The sequence below is a fragment of the Falco rusticolus genome, chromosome 7 (genome assembly GCF_015220075.1).
Source record: "Falco rusticolus isolate bFalRus1 chromosome 7, bFalRus1.pri, whole genome shotgun sequence".
In the NCBI taxonomy this organism is placed as follows: Eukaryota; Metazoa; Chordata; class Aves; order Falconiformes; family Falconidae; genus Falco; species Falco rusticolus.
The window spans coordinates 64182598-64198395 of NC_051193.1; positions in this window are offsets into that span (position 1 = coordinate 64182598).

Sequence of the window (15798 nt, forward strand, 5' to 3'; positions counted from 1 at the left end):
CTCGTTTCGCACTACAGTACAGTAGCTTGGACTCACTTCAGGGATGAGAAGGAGTTGGGGGAGCTGTCACAATGTCCTTGTGGTGATGCTGCCTTCGTGGAAGAAGGTGGAGAATTGTTCCTTTGGGTCTCTGTCAGGTCCTAGCCTTGCCCCTAACTGATGTGCTGGGAAAGCCGAAAGAGAGCCTAAAGCTTGCCCTGGGCTTTGGCCAGTGTTTGAGCACAGGAGTGTGGAGGTTGAGAAGATAATCAGCCAGGTGTGCTTCAGAAGCTAGGACTTGAAAGAGTTAGCATCCTCAGACGACTAACCAAGCCCTGACACTATTGCTGTGTTTCCGTTAGATACGAAGGCAATGGGAAGGTGCCTTGGTCTGGACTGGAGCAGACCCATCTCACGTGTGGGCACCACTGAGTGTTGTCTCAGAGGAGCAGTGGTGTGCCTAGTCTTTGCCCACTTGGTGTCCTACCCGTTACCAGTGTGGATGAGGCCGCTTTGATGCAAACTACAAGTGAAAGAAGCGTTCAGCATCTGGTACAGATGCACGCTCCAGCCAGGAGCACTGAAGTGGTGAGGAGAAGATGAGCTTGACCTAAATGTGACAGCAGCGCAGGAGGAGGTCTTCCCTGAGCACGACTGCTTCTCTAGTGCATGTTTTTCTGTAGCCTCCTTTTCCAACCCTTAACCTCCAGGGATATCTGACATTAGTCCTTTTCCCATTTCGTATGTTCTTCCTGGATTTCCCCTCCCTTTCCACAGCTTCTGTCTTTGGGACCTCCCAAAATGCTGTCAGGTGCCTTATTTACTGTGAAGCATGGTGGATCTGTTACAGGTAAAGTTTTTGTCTGGGGAGGAGTTGTTGGCTGAGGTGCTCTAGAGGGATGTACAAGGACAGGACCTGAAACAAAGCTGGTGGACAAAGCAGTGTCTGGCCTGGCTGCCACTGCCTGCCGTGCAGCCCTGGAAGCCGGGCAGCTGTTCCTCTGCGTGTCCTTCTGCCCAGACCCTGCAGCAGTGGCTCAGACCTGACCCATTTCTCAGCTGCTCTCAGGAGCCAGTCTTCATACTTTGAGGAACAAGATGCTTCTTATCACGCTTGCTGAAAGGACACAGAGCACTTGCTGGGCTGCTTCTCTTCTTCAGGCTTTATTTCCCTCTGCAGAACGTACGTGGTAGTGAATTTCCGGCTCCTGTGAGTGTCAGTTTCCTCTTCAGCGGTCAGCAGGAGCTGCCTGTGGGACATCAGATGATCCAGCCACAGGCATCTCATGCTTTGTTGCTCACCTGAGAGAGCTGTGCACTCCTTTCCATGTGGGGGACTCCTACCCACCTGCCACAACACCTTCCAGCAGCACTGGCAGTGCTGCAGGTGCGGGTGATGGCCCTTCTCTGGCAAATGGCCACACTGCAGTAAAATGTCCTGCTAGGAAAACAGCCGGCTTGAAAGAGGAATAGAAGGTGCCCTTTGAAACCAAGCGGTGCCAGCAGCAGCTAGCAAAGGCAGCACCAGAAGAGTGATGACTACATCAGTTTAATGATCTGCTATTCCAGCCAAGGCTCAGGCAGGAGCTGAGTCCTGGCAGAGCCCAGATAGGTTTTTTGCCAGTCTCCCGTATATCCTCAGTCTTTTGCTGCATTTCAGTCAGTACCGAGGAGTTTGCCACTCAGTTTAGGGCATTTCTTTCTAGGGGACTGGTTAGGCTGTGACCCAGTGAGGTCAGAGCAGAGGGTTTGGGCCGTATCCTGAGCGTTGAATGGAAAAGGCTCTGTCTGCTCAGCCCTGGGCTGAAAACCCCTCCCTGGTCCCTGTAGGAGATGGGCTATTGATGTTCCTCACTCTGGCAGCATTGTGTCCCCTCCACCCACCCACCCCCCTTAGCAGAGGTACAAATGCTGCCATGGGCCAGGCGCTGTGGCAGGACCCCTGTCAGGCTGGTGCATTACAGGGCAGCCCCTGGGCATGGGCAGGAGCAGCGGGCACACGCTGTGTCGCTGCATGCCAGCTCCCCAACCCAGAGGCTGTACCTGTGGCAACGTCCTCCTACTTGGGTCCCCTTCACACAAGGTCTGGCAATGGGGATTTGCTTGGAAAACACACGAGCTGCTTCTCAGAGGCCAGGCCCAACCCCCCCGGCCATCGCAGCCCACATGTGCTGGGCATGCTGTGGGGGAGCAGAGGCGACGGTGTGGCCGGCAGGGGCTTGGTGGCGCTGAGGCAGCCTGATGGACATGAGGCTGCTGCAAGCCCCATGCCCCCCGCTTCCGGCCAGTCGCCAGGTCTGAACCCCCGGCCCTGCTGGCCGCACGGGCACCCCCAGACCTGCAGTTCCCCGCCGTAGCTGGTGTCAGAGGGTCGCCGCGGGCAGGCAGCAGGGCCCGGGGCACCGCAGCCCCCTGCACGCTGGGCTCTCCGCTGGCCGCTCCAGCCCGACGGTTGCTTGTGCTCGCACGCCTGCACGGAGGCGGCTGCACAGGGGCCTTCGGGAGGCGGCTGGTCGCCTGCTGCCGCGTCCCGGGCACCGGCCGGCCCCGCTCCCGCTGTGCCCCGCGCCCCCCGCTGGTCCCTCTCGGGGCCACCGCGGCCGTGCTGCTTCCCGCTTGCGTGCGTCCCCTCGGCCGGTGCTGTCCCCCCGGCCCGCGGGCGCGAGCGGGGCTGCCGGGGGCAGGAGGCGGCGGGGCCCCGGGGGACGCGATGCTCCCAGCACGGGGCGGCAGCACGGGCGGCCAGCAGGAGGCGCTGCGCGGCTGCGGGCCCGGCGGGGCGGGCACCAGGACGCCGCCTGCCGGCGGGAGCGGGAAAGGGCAGGGCAGGGCCGGGCCGTCACAGGGCCGCGACCCGGTACGGAGCAGCGGCTCCCCTCGGTGCCAAGCAGCAGCCAGGCTGCCCCCGGCCCTTCTCCGGCTCAGCCGCTGCCAGCCGGGGCCAGGGAGCGCCGGTGCCTGTCCCGGAGCGCGGGTTGGATGCCCGGTGCTTTGCGAGAGCCCGCCCGGAGCCGTGCCCCCAGCCCCGGAGCCCCAGCGCAGGACACGATGCTGCTGGGGGGGGGCTGCAGCGGGGACCCCGGCTTGTTCGCTCTGGGAAGGGGGGCTCCGGGCAGACCTGGCCGCAGCCTTGCAGCGTTTGAAGGGAGCTTGTCGGGAAGATGGGAGGGAACCCTTCCCAGCACCTGGAGTGATGACGGGGCAAAGGACTGAAGGAGGGTGGGCTCAGGCTGGGTATAAGGAGAAACGTTTCATGAGAATGGCGAGACACCGGCACGGGCTGCCTCGAGCAGCTGTGGGTGCCCCGGCCCTGCAGTGTCCAAGGCCAGGCTGGACGGGGCTTTGGGCAACCTGGCCTGGTGGAAGGTGGCCCTGCCCATGGAAGGTAGCCCTACCCATGGCCAGGGGAGTGGAACCAGATGATCCTTGAAGGCCCATCCACCCCAAAGCTTCTGTTGATTCTGTGGTTTGTGGTGCTGTTCCATGGTGCCAGATGTGCTTGTCAGAGATGTGAGCTTGCTCGGTCTCGCTGGTGCTTCCCGGCCGTTTCACCTGCAGGCCCCTCTGCTTGCAAGATCCCTGAGGTCGTTCAACAACCGTGGCCACCAGCAGTAGCTCCTGGGGTGCCAGCAGCCCCCTCCAGCACACGCCGTCTCTTGTTCCATGAGATCCACGGCGAGGTAAGAACCCTTGTGCCCCTTCCCACACTCAGCAATTCAGGCAGGAGTTTTCCACAGGGTAGGACAACCACATTTTTCCCAAAGCCCAGGCAGATGAGCCCCCATCACCTTCCCATTGCTTAGCTGCTTGTCCCAGCTCCCTGGTGTCCTTCACATACTACCCTCGGTTCTCTCTGCAAAGCCACTCTCACCTCTTCTCCCCCAGGGAAAGGTAGGTGCCACTTTGCCCCAAAGCACCAGGCCTGAGGCAGTGCTAGGGTGATGGGCTGAGGGTTCAGCTCCTGCAGGTTGGAGTAAGCACTTAGTTGTGGCTCCCTTCTTTCCCTCCTCTTCTCACTCTCTCCCTGCCTGCTGCCCTGTCCCCCTGCAGGCACCAGCCCCTGTGTGCTGGCCAGGGGCCAAGAGCATCCAGCCTCCACTGGCCCGTCAGGGGCAAGGGATGCTTGGAGGCCGTTACTTTGCGTTTTTTTATAATACCGTTCTCACTTTGTGTTTGAAAAACTGCCTCCTCTGCCCTTCTGAGCAGGGTCTGAGGGTGACTCCGTGACTCTGTGGTAAGAGGTATTAACTAACCTTTGCCAGTGACCTGCCACTCTTGTTTCATTTTGAGCCAAGGGCAGCAGGTATTCATTGATCTTTGTCCTTATTGGTTCTTCTACACAACTTGCTGGAAAACAAGCCCCAAAAATCCCCAGCCTTGATATTTACCAAAAGACACGAAAACTGCTTTGATTACCATGGGTGCCAGACTGCGCAGAGCGATGCTGGCACCAGCATGGCCTATGGCTGGGCAGCAGGACTGGAGCTGGAGAAAACTCCTGTGCTGCCAGGATGATGGCAGAGAAATGAGAAAAAACAACCATTGCTTCCCTGAGCCTGGAAATTTTGCATGGCTCCCCATGCCTTTGTGAATTTTTTGCTTATTTTGTGATCACTGGTTGGCAGCAATTGGAGCGTGGGGGTGAGCCGGCGGGAGACAGGCACCGGCTATGGGAATGTGACCATGGGCATCCCCTGCCCCCATGGAGGCACAAGGCTCCTTCTGGGCTTGGGAAACGTCCCTGGAGGGCAGAGCCGGGTGGGTCACTTGTCCCTGGTTAAGGGCATGAGTGTCCATGCACCGTGTGGCTGCTGGGGTGGCCGGGGGTGTCTCCCAGCTGGGATTTGGGGGCAGACAGAGTGGGTGCTATCAGTGTGTAGCCAGCCCCACCAGCAGGGAGCTTGCTGGCAGCTTTCTGTCCCAGGAAAAAACCCTTCCCACAGCTGGGAGGTCTCCCTGGCTCTGGTGGGGCAGGGCTGCTGGGGAGGGCTGGCACCCGTGACAGCATGGCTGGGGGCAGAGGAGGAGCTGGGGCTGGCAGGGAGGCACAGAGCAGCTTTCATCGGCCAAAACCAGGCTCTGCAGCCCAGGTATCGCCTGGGACAGTTTGGGTCAGAGCTTGGCTGCAGGTGCAGTATGTGGCTGTGGGGTGAGAGAGCTTAAAGTCACTGAGCCTTTGGGTTTGTCTGTCAGAGAGCATAAGAAAAATTAGAGTGGTGGGCTAGTGCCGTAGTGTAAAACCCTGCACCAGACGCCCTGCTGCCCCGTTAAAGTGGGTTTACTTTGGTTTGGCTTTTTTAAGTGGAGTGACCGACCCAAGTGGACTCCAGTCCAGAAGGTGCGTGCGGCAGAGCAGGCAGTGGCTATGACTGCCCACGGTGATCAGCTCTTTGTGAGCAAAGCCTGCCCAGGGAGTGAGCCCAGTTGTACCAAGACCACTTGAATTCTGAATAAGAGCATCTGCCAAGGGGTTTATTGCACTTCAGTCGCTTCCAAGTTTCATATAGCTTAGCCATTTCAAATGTTTCTGCACATCCAGGCTCTCAGCTCCCCATCGGTGAAGAAATGCCTTTCCTCTCTCCAGCCCTGTCTCCAGCTGCCTGTGCACAGAGCTCGAACAGGGGGCTGTGTGGTTGGGGAAAGGTTAACCCCTGGGGACAAGGAGGACAAGGACACACCTCTTGCCACCTGAGGCTTGAGGTGGGTCACTGTCAGTAGGACTGACAGCTCCACATCCCTGTCCAGCTCGAGGGTGGGACTCTGCTGGACAAAAATCCCCCATGTTAGCAAGCTGACGGGATTTTCCAGCCCTGGCTCCCAGCACGGTGAGCAGGAGCTCCTAGAAGAAGCTACTTCCAGAAGCCTGTACGGGTCTCAGCAAAAGCAGACTTTGGGTCTGTGTGACAGCAAGGTTTCACTGCAGCCTGTCACGTCTCAGATGAAGCTTCAGGAACAGGATCGTTTGTCAGTAACCACCACCTTGTGCTGATGTTATCTGGTTTCTGCAGAATGAACTTGCTGAGTTGTCATCTGTGGCACTGTCAGGGGAAGTCCTGGCTCCTGACACTGCAGTTCCTGCCTCTGCTTTGCCATGGCCCCAATTCCAACAGCATCATCCGGGCTGGTTGGATTTACCGAGCACCTGCTTGTGTTGCAATGCCACGGGGTTGTCAGGACCAAGTGGGGAGCAAGGCTCTGCTGCAGGCCCCCAGGCTTCCAAATCCAGCAGAGCCTTTAGGCAAGCTAGCGTGTAGTTTCTGGTTGAGGATAGAATGGCTACTGACAGCTCATGGCGAGGTGAGGCTGTGTATTCCCCCGGTGACCACACAGCAGCAAGGGGGAGGTTGTGCCAGAGCTAACGTGTGGGTATCGGCAAGTGCCTCTCAGTACGTGGGCTACCGGCTTCTGTGGCAGAGGCAAACTCCGTGGGTGCCGGGCAGAGTCACTGCTGCGTGACGTAGATGTTTGCTGAGCGAGGCATCCCTTTTCTTCTGTGCAGACCTTCCCTGTGAGCAAAGTGACCTGATTCATTCGCCAGCTCCAGCCAGCAGATGACGGGTGAGTGGCTAAGCTAGTCAAGGTGCTGGTGCGTGCTGGCACTGCTGTGTGACCCGGCAGGACGATGGCACTGCTGTGTGACCAGGCAGGACAAGGGCACCTCACGCTGCCAGCTATAACAGGCTGGCAGAACCAAACAACCCCCCCCGGGTGCAGAGGTGAGGTGTTCGCTGTGACTGGGCGGGAGAGGTGCAGAGCTGACACAACTGGGCTGCAGGCATCCGCTCCGCTGCCCGTAGGATACCTGCAGGTCACTGGCCCATGTGCTCAAGTTTTAGGAGCAACGCAAGCTGCCAGTGTACCGTGCTGGGCCACCGCGTGTGGAACGTGGAGCCTTGTTCAGGCAGGGCTTTGGGGCACGTTTCTTCACCTGAGAGCAACCACCCTCCGGGGCCAGGACCGGGGCTGCTGGCTGGCTGGGTGCATATGCTGGGGTAGCAGCACCTCAGCATTTCTCCCGGCCACCCTCTGGAGTGTGCATAAGCACCAGCTGGTACACAGGTGGTTTAGAAGAAAGTTCCAATGGGTTCACGGCTGTGCTTTAAATTCAGGGTAGAGCTACCCAGTGGGTCCCTTTCAGTGTGCAGCATTGGGGAAAGGAGAAAGGCTTCCTGAGGAATGGGTGAAGAAGAGCACATCCATCCTTTATAACTGTAATACCATCATAGATGGCTGTCAGGCAGCTTCCCTGGGGTGCTGTGTTTGCTTCTGGTTGCCCTGCTGTGAAAACAGGAGACATCCAAAGATGGGTGCTGACCTAAATTAGGGCTGCAGGAAAATTTCCCTATGTGGAGAATAAAAGTCCCACTAGTTTAGAGCGGAAACTGGTGAAATGCCGCGTGATAGAGATGTGCAGAGAAATGCCTGGCATAGAGATAAGTCTGTTCCTCTGCTCACCCCCTCACAAGATGTTCAAAGAAATGGAAAGACAACTCATTTCAAACTGGTAAATTGACACACTTCTCACAGAGCCAGCAAACTGGTTTGTGCAGGTGGACAAGACGCCATGCTGGCCAGCAGTTTCAGAGGGCTCACAAGGCATCAGGTACTGATATGAAAAACAAGGATACCCAAAACTCGAGAAGTTTGGCTTAAAAAAGATAGAAGATGGCATGGTTCTCAGACATCTGCTTTGGGGTTCAGGTAAAGAAAAGTGGGAAGGACTTTACGTCTTTTTTCATCCCCTTTTTGAAGCCAGTGTTGCTGGTTGTTGGTAATGGCAGGAGGACTGTCTCTTCAAGCCCGGGCCTTGCAGCAGTACTGCTGACACAGCTTAGGGTGCAGCACTTCTCCCTCGTCCCACATCCAAAGCACCGTCAGGGATGAGGCACTGCCAAGAGCCTGCAGGTCAGCTGTGTCTGAGCACTGGCAGCCACTGCCAAAGCCGTAGGAGAAGCATCCATGACCCAAGAGGCTGGTTAAGGAGCACCTCTGTCATGCCAGGGCACCAGGATGCAGGGGTGGAAAGCACAGGATCAGTGGTCATCAGAAACTACCCTCTCTCCCTCCATCCATCTGCTGCTGTGAGCCCCCTGGGAAACCTGGCGGGGGGGTTGCAAGCCCTCTGAAGTAGCCAGCACTGAGCAGGTCCCTCCCTCGTGTCTGGGCAGTGCAGCATGAACCTCTCTCCTTGCGTTCTCTCAAAAAGGCATTGAGGAGCTCTGAGCCGGCCTGGGCTCTGAGGGATGGACCAGCCTAGGGCAGGGGCTCATCTCTGCTGCTGCCTGCCCTGGCAGCCCGCTTGGGGACGGGCTGTCTCCTGGTGAGCTGCCAACAGGCGAGAGCCATGCGTGCCAGCCGGCGGGTGCACCGGCACGTGCCAAGCAGCACCCAGGGCAGACAGGGCTTCTCTGCATTTGGGTGTGTTTTGGTAACTCTGCCAGTGTGGAACTGCCCATCGGCGCTACTTACGTGGGTGCCAGGTGCACCTTCTGCACAGCTCCTCTGCCCTCTCCTTCACAGCTGGTCTGCTCCACACAGCCTGCCGTCCCCCTGCGCACCTCCAACACGCTGTGCTCCAGCACCGCTTGTACAAGCACCACGCATGCCCTGGGTGCCAGCTCACTGCACGTGCGCCCACCAGCACTTGTGCTGAACGCTTCCTCCAACCACGCTGCATGAGCCGAAGGGTTCGGGAAGCATTTGTTCCCACCAAAGGGGGTGAGGGGCAGAACCAGTGTATATATCCCCCTAAGCCAAAGCAGATCCCATTAGGGTGGGGGTACAGTACTACTAGCATGAGTGCCGTTCACAGGTGTCTCCTGCTGAGATGAGTGTCTTGGAGTCTGGCTGCAAGAACAAGGCCTAAGCAAGCTGTACTCAGTCCTTGGGAAGCTTGAACGTGTCTTATGGTGATGGGTGATGTCGAAGAACACCTTCCTTTGAATGGAATCATTGAGCAGCCACATAATACACTCAAGAGTCATGTATCAATTTAGAGATAAGTAATGCATCCAGCGCCCCTGCCCCCGTGCCACAGGCCATGGCTGCAACCAATGCCCAGTGAACATCAAACGCCCCGCCAGGTTGTGGTCATCCCCTGGAGCACAATTCTTGCTGCTTGGTTGCTGTGGTTGGATTCGCTGTAGCACTAGCAGAGGCCCAAGGTTGGGTCCTGCTGCCACGGTGGCAGGGCTGGACAGCCATGCATCTCTCCTGCCCTCGCGTAGCCTGGAAAGGCGCACGCTGGCCAGCGTGAAGGAAGCTGGGGCTGTGGCCCCTTACCAGCACCGGTAAGTTTACCCCTGGGTGGATCAGCCTTTTTGGTTAAACGGGTCATTGCCCTTCCTCTTTGGGCCTTCCCCATCATCACTGAACGAGACTGCCACCAAGATGAGTCAAACTGTCAGACAACATCTGCACCCTCTGCACGCCCCGTCCATGCGCTTGGATAGTTCAGCTGGGGGGCTCAGCCCAGGCAGCGGATGCAAAGAAGCCTGGGGAGGGGGGGGGGAGGGTGGCAGAGCCTTTTTGGTGTCCCAGGCCTCATGTACCCAGCATGGTGGGGTGGTCTGGCCTGTTTCTGGTCAGATCCCAGAAACTAGACAGGGTCTGTGAAGACAGCAGTGAAAGTTTGGCCTTAAAATGGATGTACTCTACCAGGATTTGGGATCTGCTGACCTGCAAAGCCATGTAGGTGCACGTCTTGAGTACTCGCATCAGCTGCTAAGTCCTCACCAGGAGCAGATCAGAGGTTGCTCAACTAATTACCCAACCAGTAGATACAGACAGACAGGACAGGACAGGTGGAGACTGTGGTTCATCCCTTCAGTAGCCTGGGATGAACTCTAATTATCTGTGCCTTGAAACTCCCGTAAGTCTCGGAGGCCAGACCCTGACACCTTCCCGAGAGCCCCTGAGCTGGGAGGCTCTGGCCAAGCTCACTGTCCCCTGCAGCGGGTCACCCCCCCCCAGCTACCTGGAGCTCTGTGTCCGTATCTGGAAAGCTAGCACAGCTGGGGTTTCCTTTCTATAGCTTCCTTCTTTTCAAACCTAGACATAAAAAGCATTACTAATGACATTCAAAAAAACCCATAGAAGTGGCAAAGCCAAATACTGAATAGCTGGAAATTGCCAGAAATGGGTTTGCCTGCACAGCTGAGCTTCAGCGGTCTTGTGCGTGCCATCACCTCTTAACATTTTGCCCTGGATTGCCACCTCTTCCCAAGAGGCTCCCTCAGCCAGAGGGAACGGTGAGCTGGTCAGCTAGGCTGCCTCCTGTCTTGGCAGGGCTGGGAAGCTCCTGCCCAGTCGGAGAAGCAAGGGAGTGCAGAAAGAAAGGAAGGTATCCTGGCTAGGCGCTGGGTACCTTCCTGGAAGCTGGATCTGTGCCTGCCCCTGCCTCGAAGTTACTCTCCAAGTCGGTGAGCCGCACCAGCGAGAGCTTTCACAGGAGCAGCCACATCTTCCTCATTTGCCAGAGCTGATTTACAAAAGTGATAAAAGGTTGCAGCTGCAAGGTATCAGGAGCTGGGGTTTGGTTAAATAAAGCGCTATGTAGAGCCAGAAACACTGAAAAAATAGATCCTAGTTGGTTCAGCCTGTGTCCCCAAAATGAATGAGTACTTATGACCTAAATCTCTCTTTGTCTCTTGTTTTGCAACTGTTAAATAGGGGTAACTCCACCCCCGCACCTGAAAAGGTGGCTGAGGAAACAGCTTAATTAATATCCCTGAAGCACTCAGTGCTGAAGTGAGGAGCAGTGGAACGAGTCAGTGGAGAAATGGAGCAGCAGAATGTCTGAGCAGGCTCTGACCGCAGGACAGCAATGAAGGTAACGCAGCCATCCTAGGGAAGGAACCTTTGTGGATCACGCAGTTACGCAGCACAGCATGTTATATGGCATGAGGGTGTAAATGCAGCCTGCTTAGGGGAGCTAATTCTGGGATTTCCACACTTCTGCGTGCTTGACTTGCAGTCCTCGTCATTTATCAGATGGTTGGGGTGTAAAGGGCCCGTTTCCTGTACGTTGGCTGGCTGCCCCCAGTAAGGACTGAAAGCGTTTGTGTGATGGGCGTTTGCTCTCTGCTAGGTGGGACGAATTTGGTGGGACTATACTTGAGCTCTCCTGCCCCAACCTCGCTCTCACACTCGCTCAGCTCGGCCAAGATGGCATAGCCCTGGTGATGGAGACAAGCCATCCTGCCAGCTGGGGAAGCTGCCTGCATCGCAGATGGGACCAACACGTGTGACAGAGTGGGACGTGGCAGAAGCTTGTCTGGTAGAGAGCAAGGACTTTGATCAACACCACCATTCACTTAACACCGCCTGCCAGCACCGAATGCCACACAAAAGTCTTCAAACTCATGGGGGGAATGGTAAACAAATTGTTGCAATTGTCCAAATATTGTAAGAAATGATTTGCATAAAATGCTGCATGTGAAGCAGAAACAGCCTCAGTGGTTTACAGGAGGCTGAAGGTGGTAGGTAGCTGCTCTAGGTTGGATTTTTAAATAGCACTATGCACTGAATGGTCATGCAAACAAGAGGGCTGAGATGGATGGGGTGAGACACAGTTTTGAGCGTTGCTGCCATAAGCCTGCAGCAGGTGAGAGGGCTGGAGCAGCGGGTTTACAAGGAAACCAGCAACCACCTCTGCTGAGATGAAGGGATATTTCTGGGCTTTGGAGGCAAAGGGACTGGCTGCAGTTAAGGCTGAGAAATGCCCCATGTGCTCTCTGGGCTCTGAGGAGCCGATCTTACTAGCTTTATTTTATTTTATTTTATTTTATTTTATTTTATTTTATTTTATTTTATTTTATTTTTCCTTCTTTAAACCTTGGGAACATAACTCTAATCCATCCTGCAGAGGCAGGATTCAACCTGGACCCTTTCTGACAGAGGTTTGTTCCCAGCCACTTCATATGAAGGGGCTTGAATAACTTTCCTGAACTGCCCATCCCAAAGTCCCTCTAACCTCATCTTGCTTCAAACCTCAGACCTGAACCTTTCCACCGAAAACAGCTGACCACCCTTTCCATTACAACATATCAAAGACTGCTCCTTCTTCCGCCCCCAAGACTCCTCTTTTCTCGGCTAAACAGACCCAACTTCTTCACTCCTTTCTCTTAGAGCAAGGTTTCTGTGTACTTCTCCTTTGTACTGGTTTCTTCTGGACTTTTCCACTTCTGGACCTGGGACTGTGGGGGGGGGTCCTGGCCTGCAGAGGCAGCGCAGGGCTGCCCTCTCCTCTGCCTGGCCCCCACCCCCAGGCCAGTACCCGGCCCCTTTGCGACACCTCTGCACTGCTGCTGAAGCTTCAGTCTATGATGCTCTGCAACCCCCGGATTTTTCCCTGCCATTCTGCTGCCCAGTCAGTGATTCCCCAGTTCTTCTACCTACACCTTGCTTTACATTTGCATTTGTTCTTGCTGAACTGCGTCTTGCTGCTTTCAAACCATTTCTCCAGCAGTCGAGATCATGCTAAGCCCAGCCTCTAGAGTCCCTGCAGCCACCCTGTCCCAGAGAGAACAGGACTCCCTTCAGCAGTGCCTGCTGTTATTTAGAAGGGATAAATGCAGAATTGGATGGCCCCATCCTTCCCCTAAAAACCTCTGGAAATATCCTGGCTCCATCAAGCTGCTGGTATGGTGGTAGCCTAACACTCGTGAGCTCAGCCAGTGCCACTGACAGCAATTTCGCAGTGACTGCGATTAAGATCAAGAAACCTAAACGATCCCAGAGACAAAATCAGGGGACCTTATTCATGGTGTAAATTCAGTCACCTAAGTCAAGCACAGAGACCAGGAGGCTGCCTCCTGAAGCTCCCCCTGACAGCGGGGGAAAGGGAGAGCCTGGGGAGGGACAGCAGGATATCAGCTCCCCATGTTGTGCCTGCAGCAGGCACCCAGGGCAGCACCCCAAGAGCTGTGAGCCGATGCTGGTGGAGCCACACCGGTGGTCTCTGCTGCTCTGGGTTGCGGGGTCGTAGCTCTGTTTGGAGGAATGGCACAGGGCGCTGCCTGTGAGGAGGCAATGTGGGTCCTGCCCAGCCCAGGGCAGTGAGGTGAAGGCTCTGTCCTCCTTCCCACCAGGAGATACTGTCTCATTTACAGCATGCTTATTCATTGCTTATAAGTGACTGGAATTCATTAGCATCATAGCCAGCTTGAGGGCGAGGAGTGTGTTTGGTCAAGGAGGGAAGAAGGACGCTCTCTTACTCCTGCTCAGCAAGACCAAGTGTCCAAACCCTCTCCCAACATCATGCTCTCCTGAGATTTCTCAACCAGCTGTTAATAAAAGCCCAGCTCTGGGCAAACTGGGGTACAGCTCAAAACTTTCTTTCTGTGGATCAAAGAATAGCCTTTGCCATAGCCAGGTTCTGGGCAGTTTCGCACTGACCGTCCAGCTCCTGCCAGGACACCCAGCTTCCCTGCATGGCCGCCTGCCCATGCACCCGCCGCCTTCCCGATCGCCTGCCTTCAGCTGCTTGGGTGCAGAAGGAGGGAATGCAGCCTGTTTGCCCAATAATGGAACAAGGATATTTTTCCCTGGGGAAGGGCTTCCCTCCGTCCTGCCCTGAGCAACAGCAGCCTGCACAGCAGGGGGCCCAGGTGGTGGTGGGTTTCCTTGGGAGAGCAGGAATCCAGCGGCATGCTTCCCGGAAAGGAAGCGGCGCCCAGGGTGGCAGAGTTCAGAGGAAGCGTAGTGATGCAGCGAGCAAAGGGATGCTTCAATGCTTGTGCCACCAGCACCGGTGCCTTGGGGGGCCTGAAGTCGATGCCCTATGAGCCCCTGTGGCCCCAGTGCCTTTGGCTGCTCCCTCCCCAGAGCTGGCTGCGGTGGAGAAGCCCTGCCTGCTGCAGGGGGGCTGCGCTGCCAGGAGACATGGGGTCCCTCAGGGTGCCTCATGCTGAGCAAGCAAACACTTGCAGCCATGTTAGAAAGTGTGGAGGATCCTAGCGTTTCCCTACAGCACACCAGGAGGAAACATTCTCTCAAGGCTGTGAAATGTTCAGATAATAAGGCCAAGGGTAGTGCACCAGCATCACAGCATGTTTCTAAAGAGGGAAATGGGGCAAAAAAGAGCAGTTTTGCAACTGGAGCTAGGCTAGGTGACTTCCCGGAGCTGCCCAGCCCACAGCCAGCCCCATGTGGTTCTTGCTTTTGGCCACATTTGCCCCTGTGTTGGCTCTACGAGTGGCAGGGCTGGGAAGAAATGCCAGCAATGCCCACACAAGTCTGCACCGTGCGCCAAGCATGTGCTTCTCTGCGTGTGTGCCTTCTGTGCTGCAAGAAGGCGGCAAACCCAAAGCTGCCAATACTTTTGCCCTAATGACAACTGCATCTCGAGTGCCCTTGCTGATGCCCTGCTCCTAAGACTTGCTCTCTGCTCCTGCTTGAGGCAGGAGAAACTCAACCAAAATACTGATATGCAACAAAAACCGGTAAGTGGGAACTGGGAATTGCTGCTTTCCACAGGAGTGGGTTACTGTGGATGGGTTCATGCCTGTTTCTGTATCTGCTCCTCAGGGCACATGACAGAACTTAGCTGCTCTGAAGATGTGTGATTCTGCATGGATGGAGAGCCTGTTGGGCACGTGGCCCTGGTTTTTCCCACTGGCTCTGGCGACACGAGCAGGTCAGAAAGCAAATGGCTCTTTCTTTGGCACTCCCTGCTCCTGCACTGACACCTCCAGAGCCACTAGGATGGGGTACCTGAGGGCACTCCTGAAGCACTGCTGTCCCAGGGCTGCTTGCACATCTTCAGTCTACTTGAGGCTCGTGCTAAGGATGGAAGCAGTCCCACACAGTACAGACCAGGGGAGAAACAAGGGGATGCAAAGCACCCTCTCTTTGCTGCTGTCTGCATGGGCCACGGTCACGTTGGGTGCTGGCAGAGAGAGAAGAGCAAGGAAATGACCTCCAATGTGCCATAATGCTCCTGTCTCACCGTAGTCCTGTCTCACATCTTCTGCCAGCTGCAGTGAGAGCGGGCTGGAGGGGAGCAGGCAGGGAGTCAGGACCCCTGCACAACAGTCGCACCCCCTGGGCTGTAGCCAAGGTCAACATCATGGCGCGGTGTGAGAATTAGGTCTCAGGTTTAGCTTCTGGGTCCATCGACCGTTACATTTACAGCACTTTAATTTGTGTGCCAGAGCTGATCTTCCCCTTACCAGCCAGGTACTAATGAATATTTAAAGTGCTAAAGAGATTTTGGAAAACACCAGTCCTACCAAACCAGTCCAAACATTCTACATTCCCGAGCCTTTCTTTTTAGGTGGGACTGGTGCTTCACCACACACATGAGCCGTCTGTACAAACAGCGTTTACGTGGCACCTGCGGAAGGTACCCGTCCCCTCCCTGGGACCCGCGTCAGTGGTGGTGGGGGCGGCGGGGGGGTTGGGGGTGGTGGATGGCTTGTGGGAGGTGGGTGGCTGCCTGGAATTTCCCTGGCTGGGCTGGGGGTGACAGAGGTTGATCGAGCTGGACGACCTCCTGCCTGCCACAGGGCTGGCACGCGCGTGGTGCCCCTGGAATTTCTGGGGCTCCCGGCAGCACCTCCTCCGCACTGCCCTCCTTTGAGGGTCCAGGTTTCACAGCCAGAGCTGGGGCTTTGCTTCCTTCCATCTCTGCTGTTGTCTCGGGAAAACCCATCTTGCTGTTTTTCAACTGCCCGAAGGTGTTTTTCGGGGGTTTTTCAGGCTATTTTGAAGCTCATTTTTCCCAGATGTGCTCTTTTTTTTTTCTTCTTCTTCTTTTTTTTTTTTTTTTTTCTGTTTTCTTTCTGTACTTTCTTCTTCGCCTTAAAGTTTCCGGCC